The sequence below is a fragment of the Schistocerca piceifrons genome, chromosome 2 (genome assembly GCF_021461385.2).
Source record: "Schistocerca piceifrons isolate TAMUIC-IGC-003096 chromosome 2, iqSchPice1.1, whole genome shotgun sequence".
In the NCBI taxonomy this organism is placed as follows: Eukaryota; Metazoa; Arthropoda; class Insecta; order Orthoptera; family Acrididae; genus Schistocerca; species Schistocerca piceifrons.
The window spans coordinates 200,403,270-200,418,711 of record NC_060139.1 but is presented as its reverse complement, the minus strand read 5'-3'; the positions used below and the strand labels follow the sequence as shown (position 1 = coordinate 200,418,711).

The 15,442-nt window shown below is 40.3% G+C and overlaps 1 protein-coding gene across 1 annotated transcript in view; it reads right to left on the bottom strand.

The window, feature by feature from the left end:
* The window catches only part of LOC124776247 (galactoside alpha-(1,2)-fucosyltransferase 2-like), a 191,660-nt gene that overhangs the window by 107,380 nt on the left and 68,838 nt on the right, over nt 1-15,442 (bottom strand). The gene's annotated exons all lie outside the window — the stretch shown is intronic.

Here is a 15,442-nt window from a genome sequence, read left to right as displayed (position 1 = left end):
TCTGTAGATGGTTTTTAGGCGGTTTTCCATCTGCCTCGGCGAATGCGGGCTGGTTCCTCTTATTCCGCCTCAGCTACACTATGTCGGCGATTGCTGCGCAAACAAGTTCTCCACGTACGCGTACACCACCATTACTCTACCACGTAAACATAGGTGGCTACACTCGTCTGGTGTGAGACGTTCCCTGGGGGTTCCACCATGGGCCGAACCGCACAATAACCCTGAAAGAGTGGTTCGGTTTGGGGCAGCGGAGGGGTGAAGTGGACTGTGGTAGTCGTCATGAGGTTGTGGACCACTGCGGCTGCGGCTCTTGACGGAGCCCCTCCGTCGTTTGTAGGCCCCCGGTTAACATACAATATCACAAAATACAATGGTATCAGATGCAGTGAAACCGTCGACGCTCTCTCTAAGAGTACCGTACACCACGGGACAAATGCATACAAAAATGTTCCTTACACAAACCTAGAGCAAGGCGGCCGTCGGCAGATCAGAACCTTGTCCAGCAACAAGTGGCATCTACCTTACCCACAAAGTGGAAGGCATTATGTACATATACTACCACATATCGCCGTACGATCGTCGTACTCCCTTGGTATGTCCCACAGAACGTTTCCTGTTACCATGTTCTACCACCGCTTGTAACCAGAGAGGATTCTGGCTGCACCTCTGTCTGCTACAGCTGATTGATTCGCCCCTAAGTGATTGCGGCGCTGACGGTGACACCGACCACTTCATTTTCGGCTGCCCATTGCGATACCACCGACGAATACCACGCGACAACCGACTTGCTACAGTGCTTGGTGCGTACTGGGCAACAGGTTCCTACCGGTGTGAAGCCAGTGATTGTTCTACAGTATGATCCGTAATTGTAATTCGTAAGTATATAGTACAATCGACAAACTTTAAATTAGTGTGATTTAGCATGTAACCAAAATTTAACATACTTCTTTTAGTAGTCATTTGGAGGACCTCAAATTTTTTATTGTTTAGTTTTTATTGTCAGTTGGCATGGAGATATTCTGTCTAAATCGTTTTGCAATTCGGTTTGATCTTCCAGTTAATTTACTAGACAGTAAACGACAGTAACATTTGCAAACACTCTAAGAGCGCTGATCATAAATCGTTTGTACAGATTAGGAACAACAGAAGACTATAACACTTCCTTGGCAAACTTAAGATGTCATTTCTGTTTTGCTCGATAACTTTCCGTCGGTTACTACGAACTGTCACCTTTCCGACGAAAAATGACGAATCCCGTCACACAAATGAAACGATACTCCGTAGGCACGTAATGTGATCACAAGCAGCTTGTGAGCAACGGTGTCGAAAGCTTTGTGGGATTGAAATGAAATGTCGTGTGGCGAGGGCCTCCCGTCGAGTAGACCGGTCGCCTGGTGCAAGTCTCTTGTGCCGATGGGGATGATATGGTGATGAAAACGACACAACACCCGGTCCCTGAGCGGAGAAAATCTCCGACCCAGCCGGTAATCGAACCCGGGCGTCTTTGCACAGCATTCCTCCGCGCTTACCACTCAGCTATCGAGGCGGACTTTCTGGAATTCATAAACATGGAATGAACTTAAGATCTCATGTCTATAGCACTCGCCTCAGTTCACATGTTACCAGTTTTTGCTTTTCATGGAAATCAGGGTGCTCTTGGAGATTCTTCTCTTTGCGGAATGCTTTTAGGAATATCCTGTTGTTAAATTTTAACAAATATACTAGTAAAAGAAACAATTTCAGTTATTAAAAATAGCTTTCTTGGATATAAGAAGATGAGACTACCAGAAATTTATGACCTTGTTGAAACTTTACCTTTGGTGCCATCACGTAACTACTTAGGCTTATACAATAAATTTTATGAACAGAAAGATGGCCTTGCAATGGACGGTTGCCTAGCTAGCCTCCTACCCAGCATTTACAATACTCATTTCGAAACATCCTTTTTCAACAACGCTATGACAATAATGAAAAAGATCATATATTACAAACGCTTGTGGATGAAGCACTTATCTTATTCGATGGAAGAGTAGAAGAAATTGATAAGTTTGCAATTGAGCTTAACAAACTCTAACAAAACATAAAATTTACTGCCGAGCGTGAAACTGATAATAGGATAAATTTCTTGTATGCAAAAAGTATTAAATAAAGTGGTAAACACAACTTTAAAATATATAAAAAAAACGCATTAGAACGTATGTCACAATCAACAGCTGGTCATGTCACCCTAAGCAACACAAAATGTCGTATTATAGGGCATTGCTCAACAGAATGGAAAAAATCCATTTGGACACTCAAGATAAACTACAAGAAGTAGAAGAGTAGAAGAAGCTATTAGTTTATAGCTCACAATGATGGCTACAGCTGTGAAACCACCATTAAACTCCACAACAGAATTAAAAACAAACACAATAACAAAAATAGCTATTAGTCAAAATGAAATAGAACTTAAGCGCAAATAACTCCTCAAAACTCTATGAACTATGACTGCATACCACTTCAGACTGCAAACTTATTGTATGCCAAAAATATCAAGATTACTTTTTTCCACAAACAATAAAATGAAAGACAAAACTGTTCATAGCTTAAATTTAAAAAGTGAAGTACACCGCAGGCTAACATTTAAAAACTAAATTGTTCGGTGTGCCTCAAGTTCTACATTGGCCAAACTCGTAGGAGTTTCAGTGTACGGTACCATGAAAACATGAATGCTCTCAGGCACACAAACTAAATAAGTCATCTTTTGCTACTCACTTGGCCCAACACACGGAGATAAGTATCACAGAAAACTTAGAGAAACTTTGCTGAAAAAGAAGTACAGATGGGTTTGCTAGAGGAATTAGAAATATGCAACCAGATTCACAGAAACCTGACTCCATCTTGAATGATTAAATAAAATTAAAAAACGTAATTTGCCTCCAAAATATCATACAACTCCTATAATTTTAAATGACAGAAATAATAATTAACTGACAGAGAGAAATTTCTTCACTGGTTATCACCAGCATATTAAAAGCTAAATAATTAAATGGATATCCATATAAAATTGTCTGTTCTACGTAGAAGAATCTTTGTATTAGTTCCAGAAGTGTGCCATATCTGTACACTTATCACGTTCTTTCACACATCAGATCAGCAGCCGATGTAAACCAATACATCCGCCAGCTTGTATTTAGTTCAGTTCATTAATCAGCATGAATCGTAAAAGAAAACAAAACCTCCCTCTTATAATATGTAGTAAGTAAGTACAATGCATAGAGCATAATATATAAGCTTAAAATTATGTAATCACAAAAAATTTGTTATATTTTAGGACGCAAATGTGGAACCTTTCGTAAAATTTGCAATCACCAAAACCTTGTTATATTTTAGGACACAAATGTAAAACTTGCAAAGAAGTCAGCTCTTCGGTCTGACGATGGATTCAGGCCCAAAACTAATAAAGGTACACTAAAATCTATGGATGTCGATTTTATTGCTCGGACGAGAGACTTCATCTGACGATATATATGAGAAAAAGTACGAGCACAGCTGCTTCTTGAGAATGTTTCTATTTTATCACACGACTAGTTTTGTCGCCACATTACCGCCATCCTCAGTCCTTGTTTTGTTACCAAAGAACAATTACACAATGTCAGTATTTGAAAACCAAACAACTCTAAAACAACGAAGTTGAAGTAACCCGAGGTAATATTCTACAAGGTACCAATGGAGCACATATGTCAATACCTTCAGTTTTTCCTGCTCCAGTCTAGGAATGTATAAGCGTATAAAACACAAAGAAAGAATAAACCTGAATCACAGTCAAAAAACACATGGCTGTCGTCATAGGTAAAAACAATGAACATCTAAATAGGAAACTTTCCCTCCGTCCAAACCATATCATTAAAACAACACAGTATACCACAGTATAAATTTAACAACAATAATGTATCACAGTTTTTATTGTTGTTACACCTTATCTGACGGTATACTGGCCTACAGATTTAAGTATTGTGCATGACTAGATATCAGAGGGCACCAGATCGTCTTAGGCATCTGTGCCCAACATTGAAGTTGTAGCAGATACATTGTAGATATTTAAATGTGTTTTCGAGTTCCTAGGTTTTCATTCCTAGGAAGGTTTTATAATGGAGAAATATACTGTTTGATGTGGGTATTTTAGTTTAGTTTCCTGCGGACAGGTGTTTGTGTTTATCACACAAGGGCATAATAGTAAACATAATATTTGAGGCCTGGTGTATGTGATTATTTAAGGGTACATAGTTATCAAGGATTTTGAGACGAGGGCGCTTTCAGTTCTTGGAGATAGGTTGTCACAAAACTGTGTGGTTGATGTATAGTTGCAGTGGATCTGTGGTTAGCCTGTGCCAGGTAGGTTTCGCTTTTACTGTTAGGTTCTTACATCACGTATACATCTTTGGCATCGTCTTTAAACAGTAATGAAGATTTGTAGCTGGATCATACTGATATTTGGGACTCTTTGTTAAATTTATACCGTGGTACATGGTGCTATTTTAATTATTTGGTTTCAAAGGGGCGGAAGTTGCCTTTTAAGATGTCCATTGTTTGGCGATAGAGCAGGAAAAAATGAAGGTATTGACATATGTGCTGTATTGGTACTTCGGAGAATATTATCTAACGTTATTTAAACTAATACATTAGGGTACCATAATTTTTATGTGTTCATCCTGGACCGTATACTATGCTTCAAACACCACCTTCTTAACTTAGATCAAAAGTTAAGGACTCGAAACAACACCCTCCTTAAGCTATGCGGAACTACCTGGGGATCTTCAGCAACCACCCTGCGATCTTCAGCTCTGGGCTTGGTGTACTCAAGTGCTGAGTATTGTGCACCTATTTGGATGAACAGTCATCATACAAGGCTTGTTAACATCCATCTGAATTCGACAATGTACATAATATCTGGCGCAATCAGATCTACTCCAGTTTATTGGCTTCCACTATTAACAGGTATAATGCCTCCTGATCTACGCGGATGAGAGAGAATTCCACAAGATCTCCAGGAATTCTAACCTACCCGAGCATAGCAACCAGTCACTTTTAATTCGCAAGAGACTGAAATCACGCCATCCAACACTGTGCGATGCCGCTGACGTGGTTGCTAAGGATTTCAAACCTTTCGAAGAATGGAAAGGTCGGTGGGAAGCAGTGACAGATGTGCGACTGCGTAACATCTTCTCAGGTGCTAAACTTCCAAGTGGATTCGACCTACCACGCAAGACCTGGACTACTCTCAAAAGAATCTGTACCGGCCATGGCCGATGCAGGGATGCTCTCATTAAGTGGAAGAAGGTGCCTAATCCAGCCAGTGACTGCGGGGCTCCATACCATACTGTTCACCACATTGTCAGTGAATGCAGGATTCGAGCCTATCACGGTGCTGAAGAGAACTTCCTGCTAGCAACTCCAGATGCAATGCGCCGGATTGAAGGACTGGATATTCAGTTGTAAAGACAAACTTAAGTTTCTTGTGTCAATATGTACAGTCGTGCTCAAAAGTATCCGAACGACCTGAATTGCATTTCGCCTGATTCGAATGCAACCCACATAGCGCAGCTAGCTATCTATCAGGTCCTCTAATCGCCCCTCGGTACAGTCGTTTGACTACTGAAAATGGTTCCAGCAAGTCACCACTAGAAAACACTGCTCTGTATCGCAATAACTCAAGATGTAAAGTAATACCAAGGTACTACAAATATCAGAGAACATCTTATCACAGATAAGACGGTCCTTAAGGCTTGTAAGCTCACATTTATTACAATAAATGACATACCTGAAACGTTACCACTCTCACTATTACGCCAGATAGGTAATTCACGTAGCAAGTTCGTCGTATTCATGATTTCCTCTTCAAAGTAACATACCGTACTTATTATTCAACACAAAATGACATTAAAAATTTAAGTTATTCACAAGCAGCTAGTTGAGAATATGTATGAACTTCAAATGACACGACGAACCGTCTCATTCTGCATGTGGATTCAAACCGCGCGACCACTACAGTCGCAGGTTCGGTTCCTGCCTCGGGCATGGATGTATGTGATGTCCATAGGTTAGTTAGGTTTAAGTAGTTCTCTGTTCTAGGGGACTGATGACCTCAGATGTTAAGTCCCATAGTGCTCAGAGCCATCTGAACCAACTTCGTAAGTGACGGAAACTAACAGTCATTCCTTACTTGGCATACAGAGAGTGATATACCCCGACTTTAGACAGTATCAGTTAGCAAATATCAACTTTAAATTACATAACGTAAACATTTTTAACGGACGCGAATTCCTACCCAGTATCTATTGTCCTTGTTAACGAACTACGAGAGATGTTAAATATTGCTTCAGCACAAGTAACTTATTTGAAATGCCGTGAGGTAAAGCTTTGTGTTGGACAGGGATTCGAACCCAGAACCTAACTGGATTGTCATCGAAGCACAATCGACTGTGACATATCGGATTTTCTCGGCAGTAGCTAGATGTTTTAACTGAAATGACGAGACGAAACATAGTTTTTTTTTCCCAGGACTCCAACCTGGCACCCATCACTGTTATGTTCTAGAGAAAACGAACTTTAAAAATGGGTTTGTTACACCAGCAGCGACATGTGAGCATGTTTGAACTAGAAATAATATGATGAAGAGTTCAGTGATGAGTTGGAATCGAACCCCATACATATCGTTGTTGACTGCACACAAAGAGACGTCAGGTACCGAATTTTTCTCCACCAGCAGCACGGAATAACATCCTTGAACTTACAGTGATCTCGCAAACAGTTCTGTGTGTCACTGGGACTCAAAAACGTCAGATTTCATTAGTGTTGAGAACGAATAAAAATACATTAAAAATCAAAATTATTATCCACCAGCAGATAGGTGTTCTCATGCTAGAGTTTGAAAATACATAATGAAAGCTTTAGTGCCGGGTCAGGATTCGAAGCCATTCACGTGCAATATGTGGAGATATTGAGGAATCTGCAGTTTCCGAACAAACAACAAATTGCAGACGACCTGCATTGTCACGAAGGGATCAAATTCCGTGTTAAGGGAGGTCTGAGTTGCATTCCCACTTCAGAACCAATTTTATCGACATACAGAAGCTCAAATAAAAGATGGATTAAGTGTCCTGTAGCACTACATAGCGTTTGTTTCGTCACTAGAAATAAATAACTAGTATAAGAAAGGTTACTGGTGATAGAGTTCCCACATTTCGCCACTCCTCACTTTATTGTGGTTCAACCTAATCTCTACTTGGCATAGAAGGAATATCATGTTTAACGTGAATGTCAGATCTCAATGCCACTATACCTTCTTCACTTGGGGTAGCCAGAAGAGAACAGAATCTGTCTCCCCTTATCAAAAACCATCGGCAAAGTTGGAATCGAACCCAGACCATAAGTATATGAACCTAGCATCAACACAACAGACCACCAAATTCTCTTCTCTATCACTCATTTTTCTATCATAACAATGTTGCGTCACACTGGATGAGAATTCTGACACACAGGCTCCCTGTAGTGGTTTGCAGCATGTTCAGTACATTCGTTTACTTGGTTGACCGAATCGCCATGAACTAGCTGCCTCAGCTACCCAGTGCATACATTCGACTCTATTTTGTAATCACCGAAATAAAATCACGTAAATGGCACCTACACAGAACTGCCAGTAGTGTAGGATGCAGAAATTTAAATAGGAAGTGTTCCTTTCGACTTGAGCTACTCTATTGCGCTGTTTGTTGAAAACGTCGTGCAGTGCAAAAGAAAAGCTGTAACTGTCTGTCTCTCAGAAGTCTAGATCCGGCCATATGCATTATCTCACAGCACTGTGCAATGCTGAAGTTTTGGAATAATTGTTGTTGACTTCTGGAGGTGTTGTAGCTCTGTGTCAGCTAGTAGCGTAATGGTAAGCGTCGCGATCTGATGATAAGACTTCGCGTGTTCGGGTACATTCCCTGCTACATTTTTTAAAACGCAATACTGCTGTCTGCTGAAGTTATCGATATAATGGAATTTTGAATATAATTCCCTTCACTTCTCACCCCAAAATAGTCGGATGTGGAAAAAAGGCTAACTTCTGCGACATTTTGTTCTTTTCAGGTTTACGAGGGATGGCCAGGCTGCAGATGCATCTCGAAACTTTTGTATTATGTATGGCGAGAGTGCATTGTGCCAAAATACAAGTATTTCCTACATTAGCTGTCGTGTGGCAGTGGCATTTTATTCTTCATCAAACCTTGTTTGACAGCTTTAACTCAGAACAAGTTTTCTACATGCATGTAATCAATAAACTGTAAGTGCATTGTCAGACTGTTATAGACATCTGAGAATTCGCATATGTCGTTGATGATTAATTTCTCTCTCATGTTAACTAATGTTTTAACAATACAAAAAGAAACCTTATGAAAACTGTGCACTCTATTATAAGAAATGATATAAAACTACCCACGATAACCTTACGACGAAAGTCTGTTTCAATAAAACTGAGCCCGCCGAAGTGGCCGTGCGGTTAAAGGCGCTGCAGTCTGGAACCGCAAGACCGCTACGGTCGCAGGTTCGAATCCTGCTTCGGGCATGGATGTTTGTGATGTCCTTAGGTTAGTTGGGTTTAACTAGTTCTAAGTTCTAGGGGGCTAATGACCTCAGCAGTTGAGTCCCATAGTGCTCAGAGCCATTTGAGCCAATAAAACTGAGTATCTGTACACAAGTGTGCCTCTATCGGCACGAATTAGTAAAGTACTAATCACTTAGATTTCGACTGGGTCTGTGTTTGATTGGTATGCTGTGTCATACTCAAGTGGTAGGCAAATGTGGCATTTCATAAATAAAGTTATGTATTCCTAGAAACCCAAAATTTGCTTGTCAGCAGCGGAAAGAGGCGTTACCTGTTGTGCAGCATTGTAAGTTTTTCACCATTGCACTATGAGCCGAAAGTATTTTCTTGCCATTTAATTATCGATGTGTGATCTGACTGCTTGTAGCTCTTTCACAGAAGGGATAAAAACGTTACAGTCAGCAAAACTGGAACCGCAAACCATAACAGACGCGTTCTCACAGGTTAGCACGTTTCCACAGAGCTGGGGAAGATGCATGCGTCTATGTTTCCTCTTACGAGAGTAATAGTGGCTAGAACTCGTAAACCGCTATTTAAAGGGCGATATTAGATGCGATTTTCACGTGCAATGACTTTCCTGGGCTGAAAATCGTAAATTTACAATCTTTTGTTACAGCTCAAGCGATAATAACTCAGATTATTCAATTGAAATGACAGGAAAAATCAAGTGAACTTGGAGGCTGAATTCCGTGCACACCAGGAAGTAACTCGTCGATCACGGAGTTGCCAAACATACCTTGCCTTGTTGCCAAATCTCAGTTACATTGCGAGCAGGAAGAAGACGAACCGATGTGATCCTATAGTGGGCTGGGAAGTGACCATAGCTGACATCTCAAAGACGCGGCTGCTACGGCCTGGAATACATAATCCGTCTGATTCACATTTCTGTAACTGGGTTTAGGGACTGGAGCGTAGTTACTGATAATACTCAGAAATGACTGCAAACTAAGCTTCATAACTCAGTAACTTTCATTGTTGTTTTTATATTTCTTTCGTAAGTGTAGTCAAAACTATGAATCTCATTGACGAACGTTTTCGTGCCTCGCCGATAATCGAGCACAACTAACATCATCCGTTACAGCACACTCCTGAGGCTGGGAAACGTGGCCACAATGGTCTGGTGGAACGAACGTTTCACAGGTGCAATGCGGGGTTCAGGAATTTAATTTTAAGAGGCACAAACAGATTTACTTTACCTCTGGCAACCTCAAGAGAAAGACGTTATAATCCAGAATCTGAATTAAACATCACATTGCTTCATTACCAACTGGGCAGAGCCGGTTTAGGTTGGGAGATGACACAGGCGGAGGTCATGGTAAACAGAAATACTGTCTCCAGTAAACTTACTTACATTAGAAAATTTCATTTTATTTGATGAACCGATAACCATTTTAAGGAACAGGGTTCTTATTTTTCTTGTACTTGATTGAACTACAAGTTGAAAAATTTGGTACTGGACTGTGATTCGAATTCGTATCTCCTTTTTTGAGGATCTGAATCTTTCGGAACAGTATAATTCAATCATTTAGTTCCTTATCCAATGACTGCAGTCCTCTCTAGGCCTTCTCCAAAGGTAAGTATGTGGGTCCGAATCCTGATCCAGTACAAAAATATTCATAATTTCATTTCAAGCCCTATCACGTGCACACCAGTCTGCTAGTGGAAATTAACGTGCATTTTTAATGTCTGTTCATGTGTTGCCAACAATCGCAGTAGGTGTCGTTATTTCTGGTCAAACACGCACACATCTTACTGTTGGTGAGTAAGCAAGTCTTACTTAAGCTTTTTTCGTGGATGATAAAGAAGGACGGTACGTGTGCGATTCGATTGCCACTCAGGCACAAAAATTTGCATCATTATTTTAGATTCAAACATCTAGCAGCTGGTAGGAAACACCGATACGTATCATTTGATTTTACTTGGTTAACAATCCAATTTCGTGTTGGGTCCGTATCTCCGTCACAGAACTTCACATCATGCGCTTCATCTTTAAATGCATGAACACATTGTTCCTTCTGAATGGAGGTATATCACACATCTTTCGTGGTTAGTTAACAGGGACGAAAGGGTCTTTATAGGAGCCCCAGATTATTACAAAAATAGGCGTCTTTTATTTTCAAGTTTAGTTTTGGTTACAGATATTGGCGAAAAATTCTGTAATTCGTGCTTCTTCAAGACTAGTCAGCAATATTATATGATTAGATTAGATTAGATTAATACTTGTTCCATAGATCATGAATACGACATTCCGTAATGATGTGGAACGTGTCATTTGAATGAAAGATTTCTTTACATACCATGATTCAGTTTCTTTCCAACAATTTTTTACTCTCTCTCTCATTCTTTTTTATTTTTATCTCTCTCCCTCACTGTTTCTCTCTCTCGTCTCTCTCTCTCTCTCTCTCTCTCTCTCTCTCTCTCTCTCTCTCTCTCTCTCACACACACACACACACACAGAGAGAGAGAGAGAGAGTGACACACACACACACACACATTCTTTTTATTTTTATTTGTTAGTTGTGCTCGATTATCGGCGAGGCAAGAAAACGTTCGTCAATGAGATTCATAGTTTTGAGTACACTTACGAAAGAAATATAAAAACAACAATGAGAGTTATTGAGTTTTGAAGCTTAGCTTGCAGTCATTTCTGAATATTATCAGTAACTACGCTCCAGTCCCTAAACCCAGTTACAGGAATGTGAATCAGACGTCCTATTTAAATTTCTGCATCCTACACTATTGGCAGTTCTGTGTAGGTGTCAGTTACGTGATTTTATTTCGGTGATAACAAAATAGAGTCGAATGTATGCACTGGGTAGCTGAGGCAGCTAGTTCATGGCGATTCGGTCAACCAAGTAAATGAATGTACTGAACATGCTGCAAACCACTACAGGGAGCCTGTGTGTCGGAATTCTCATCCAGTGTGGCGCAACATTGTTATGATAGAAAAATGAGTGATAGAGAAGAGAATTTGGTGGTCTGTTGTGTTGATGCTAGGTTCATATACTTATGGTCTGGGTTCGATTCCAACTTCTGCCGATGATTTTTGATAAGGGGAGACAGATTCTGTTCTCTTCTGGCTACCCCAAGTGAAGAAGGTATAGTGGCATTGAGATCTGACATTCACGTTAAACACGATATTCCTTCTCTACCAAGCAGACGTTAGGTTGAACCACAATAAAGTGAGGAGTGGCAAAATGTGGGATCTCTATCACAAGAAGAGTGGGTAGCTTTGAGGGATGAAGTAGTGAAGGCAGCAGAGGATCAAGTAGGTAAAAAGACGAGGGCTAGTAGAAATCCTTGGGTAACAGAAGAAATATTGAATTTAATTGATGAAAGAAGAAAATATAAAAATGCAGTAAGTGAAACAGGCAAAAAGGAATACAAACGTCTCAAAAATGAGATCGACAGGAGGTGCAAAATGGCTAAGCAGGGATGGCTAGAGGAGAAATCTAAGGATGTAGAGGCCTATCTCACTAGGGGTAAGATAGATACCGCCTACAGGAAAATTAAAGAGACCTTTGGAGATAAGAGAACGACTTGTATGAATATCAAGAGCTCAGATGGAAACCAAGTTCTAAGCAAAGAAGGGAAAGCAGGAAGGTGGAAGGAGTATATAGAGGGTCTATACAAGGGCGATGTACTTGAGGACAATATTATGGAAATGGAAGAGGATGTAGATGAAGATGAAATGGGAGATATGATACTGCGTGAAGAGTTTGACAGAGCACTGAAAGACCTGAGTCGAAACAAGGCCCCCGGAGTAGACAATATTCCATTGGAACTACTGACGGCCGTGGGAGAGCCAGTCCTGACAAAACTCTACCATCTGGTGAGCAAGATGTATGAAACAGGCGAAATACCCTCAGACTTCAAGAAGAATATAATAATTCCAATCCCAAAGAAAGCAGGTGTTGACAGATGTGAAAATTACCGAACTATCAGCTTAATAAGTCACAGCTGCAAAATACTAACACGAATTCTTTACAGACGAATGGAAAAACTAGTAGAAGCCAACCTCGGGGAAGATCAGTTTGGATTCCGTAGAAACACTGGAACACGTGAGGCAATACTGACCTTACGACTTATCTTAGAAGAAAGATTAAGGAAAGGCAAACCTACGTTTCTAGCATTTGTAGACTTAGAGAAAGCTTTTGACAATGTTGACTGGAATACTCTCTTTCAAATTCTAAAGGTGGCAGGGGTAAAATACAGGGAGCGAAAGGCTATTTACAATTTGTACAGAAACCAGATGACAGTTATAAGAGTCGAGGGACATGAAAGGGAAGCAGTGGTTGGGAAGGGAGTAAGACAGGGTTGTAGCCTGTCCCCGATGTTGTTCAATCTGTATATTGAGCAAGCAGTAAAGGAAACAAAAGAAAAATTCGGAGTAGGTATTAAAATTCATGGAGAAGAAATAAAAACTTTGAGGTTCGCCGATGACATTGTAATTCTGTCAGAGACAGCAAAGGACTTGGAAGAGCAGTTGAATGGAATGGACAGTGTCTTGAAAGGAGGATATAAGATGAACATCAACAAAAGCAAAACAAGGATAATGGAATGTAGTCTGATTAAGTCGGGTGATGCTGAGGGAATTAGATTAGGAAATGAGGCACTTAAAGTAGTAAAGGGGTTTTGCTATTTGGGGAGCAAATTAACTGATGATGGTCGAAGTAGAGAGGATATAAAATGTAGGCTGGCAATGGCAAGGAAAGCGTTTCTGAAGAAGAGAAATTTGTTAACATCCAGTATTGATTTAAGTGTCAGGAAGTAATTTCTGAAAGTATTCGTATGGAGTGTAGCCATGTATGGAAGTGAAACATGGACGATAAATAGTTTGGACAAGAAGAGAATAGAAGCTTTCGAAATGTGGTGCTACAGAAGAATGCTGAAGATTAGATGGGTAGATCACATAACCAATGAGGAAGTATTGAATAGGATTGGGGAGAAGAGAAGTTTGTGGCACAACTTGACCAGAAGAAGGGATCGGTTGGTAGGACATGTTCTGAGGCATCAAGGGATCACCAATTTAGTATTAGAGGGCAGCGTGGAGGGTAAAAATCGTAGAGGGAGACCAAGAGATGAATACACTAAGCACATTCGGAAGGATGTAGGTTGCAGTAGGTACTGGGAGATGAAAAAGCTTGCACAGGATAGAGTAGCATGGAGAGCTGCATCAAACCAGTCTCAGGACTGAAGACCACAACAACAACAACAAACATACTAGTTATTTGTTTCTAGTGACGAAACAAACGCTATGTAGGGTCACAGGACACTTATTCCATCTTTTATTTGAGCTTCTGTATGTCGATAAAATTGGTTCTGAAGTGGGAATGCAACTCAGACCGCCCTTAACGCGGAATTTGATCCCTTCGTGACAATACAGTTTGACTACAATTTGTTGTTTGTTCGGAAACTGCAGATTCCTCAATATCTCCACATATTGCACGTGAATGGCTTCGAATCCTGGCCCGGCACTAAAACTTTCATTACGTGTTTTCAAGCTCTAGCATGAGAACACCTATCTGCTGGTGGATAATAATTTTGATTTTTAATGTATTTTTATTCGTTCTCAACACTAACGATATCTGACGTTTTTGAGTCCCAGTGAGTCACAGAACTGTTTGCGAGATCACTGTAAGTTCAAGGATGTTATTCCGAGCTGCTGGTGGAGAAAAATTCGGTACCTGACGTCTCTTTGTGTGCAGTCAACAACGATATGTGTGGGGTTCGATTCCATCTCATCACTGAACTCTTCATCGTGTTATTTCTAGTTCAAACATGCTCACATGTCGCTGCTGGTGTAACAAATCCATTTTTAAAGTTCGTTTTCTCCAGAATATAACAGTGATGGGTGCCAGGTTGGAGTCCTGGGAAAAAAAAATTATGTTTCGTCTCGTCATTTCAGTTAAAACATCTAGCTACTGCCGAGAAAATCCGATATGTCACAGTCGATTGTGCTTCGATGACAACCCAGTTAGGTTCTGTGTGCGAATCCCTGTCCAACACAAAGCTTTACCTCACGGCACTTCAAATAAGTTACTTGTGCAGAAGCAATATTTAACATCTCTCGTAGTTCGTTAACAAGGACGTAGATGCTGGGTAGGAATTCGCTTCCGTTAAAAATGTTTACGTTATATAATTTAAAGTTGATATTTGCTAACTGATACTGTCTAAAATCGAGGTATATCACTCTCTGTATGCCTAGTCAGGAATGACTGTTAGTTTCCGTCAGTTACGAAATCTTTGCTTAGTCTGCATGCCCTGGGTTTGAATCCATATGCAGAACGAGACGATTCGTCGTGTGATTTGAAGTTCATACATATTCTCAACTAGCTGCTTGTGAATAACTTAAATTTTTAATGTTATTTTGTGTTAAATAATAAGTACGGTATGTTACTTTCCTGAGGAAATCATGAATACGACGAACTTACTACGTGAATTACCTATCTGACGTAATAATGAGAGTGGTAACATTTCAGGTATGTCATTTATTGTAATAAATGTGAGCTTACAAGTCTTAAGGACCGTCTTATCTGTGATAAGATGTTACGGATATTTGTAGTACCTTGGTATTACTCGACATCTTGAGTTATTTCAATACAGAGCAGTGTTTTCTAGTGGTGACTTGTTGGAACCATTTTCAATAGTCAAACGACTGTATCGAGGGGCGATTAGAGGGCCTGCTAGACAGCTGCGTTATGTGCTTTGCATTCGAATCAGGCGAAATGCAATTCAGGTCGTTCGGATACTTTTGAGCAAGACTGTACATATGTATAGGTAATTTAATTTTATGATATGCCTGTATTAGCCATACGC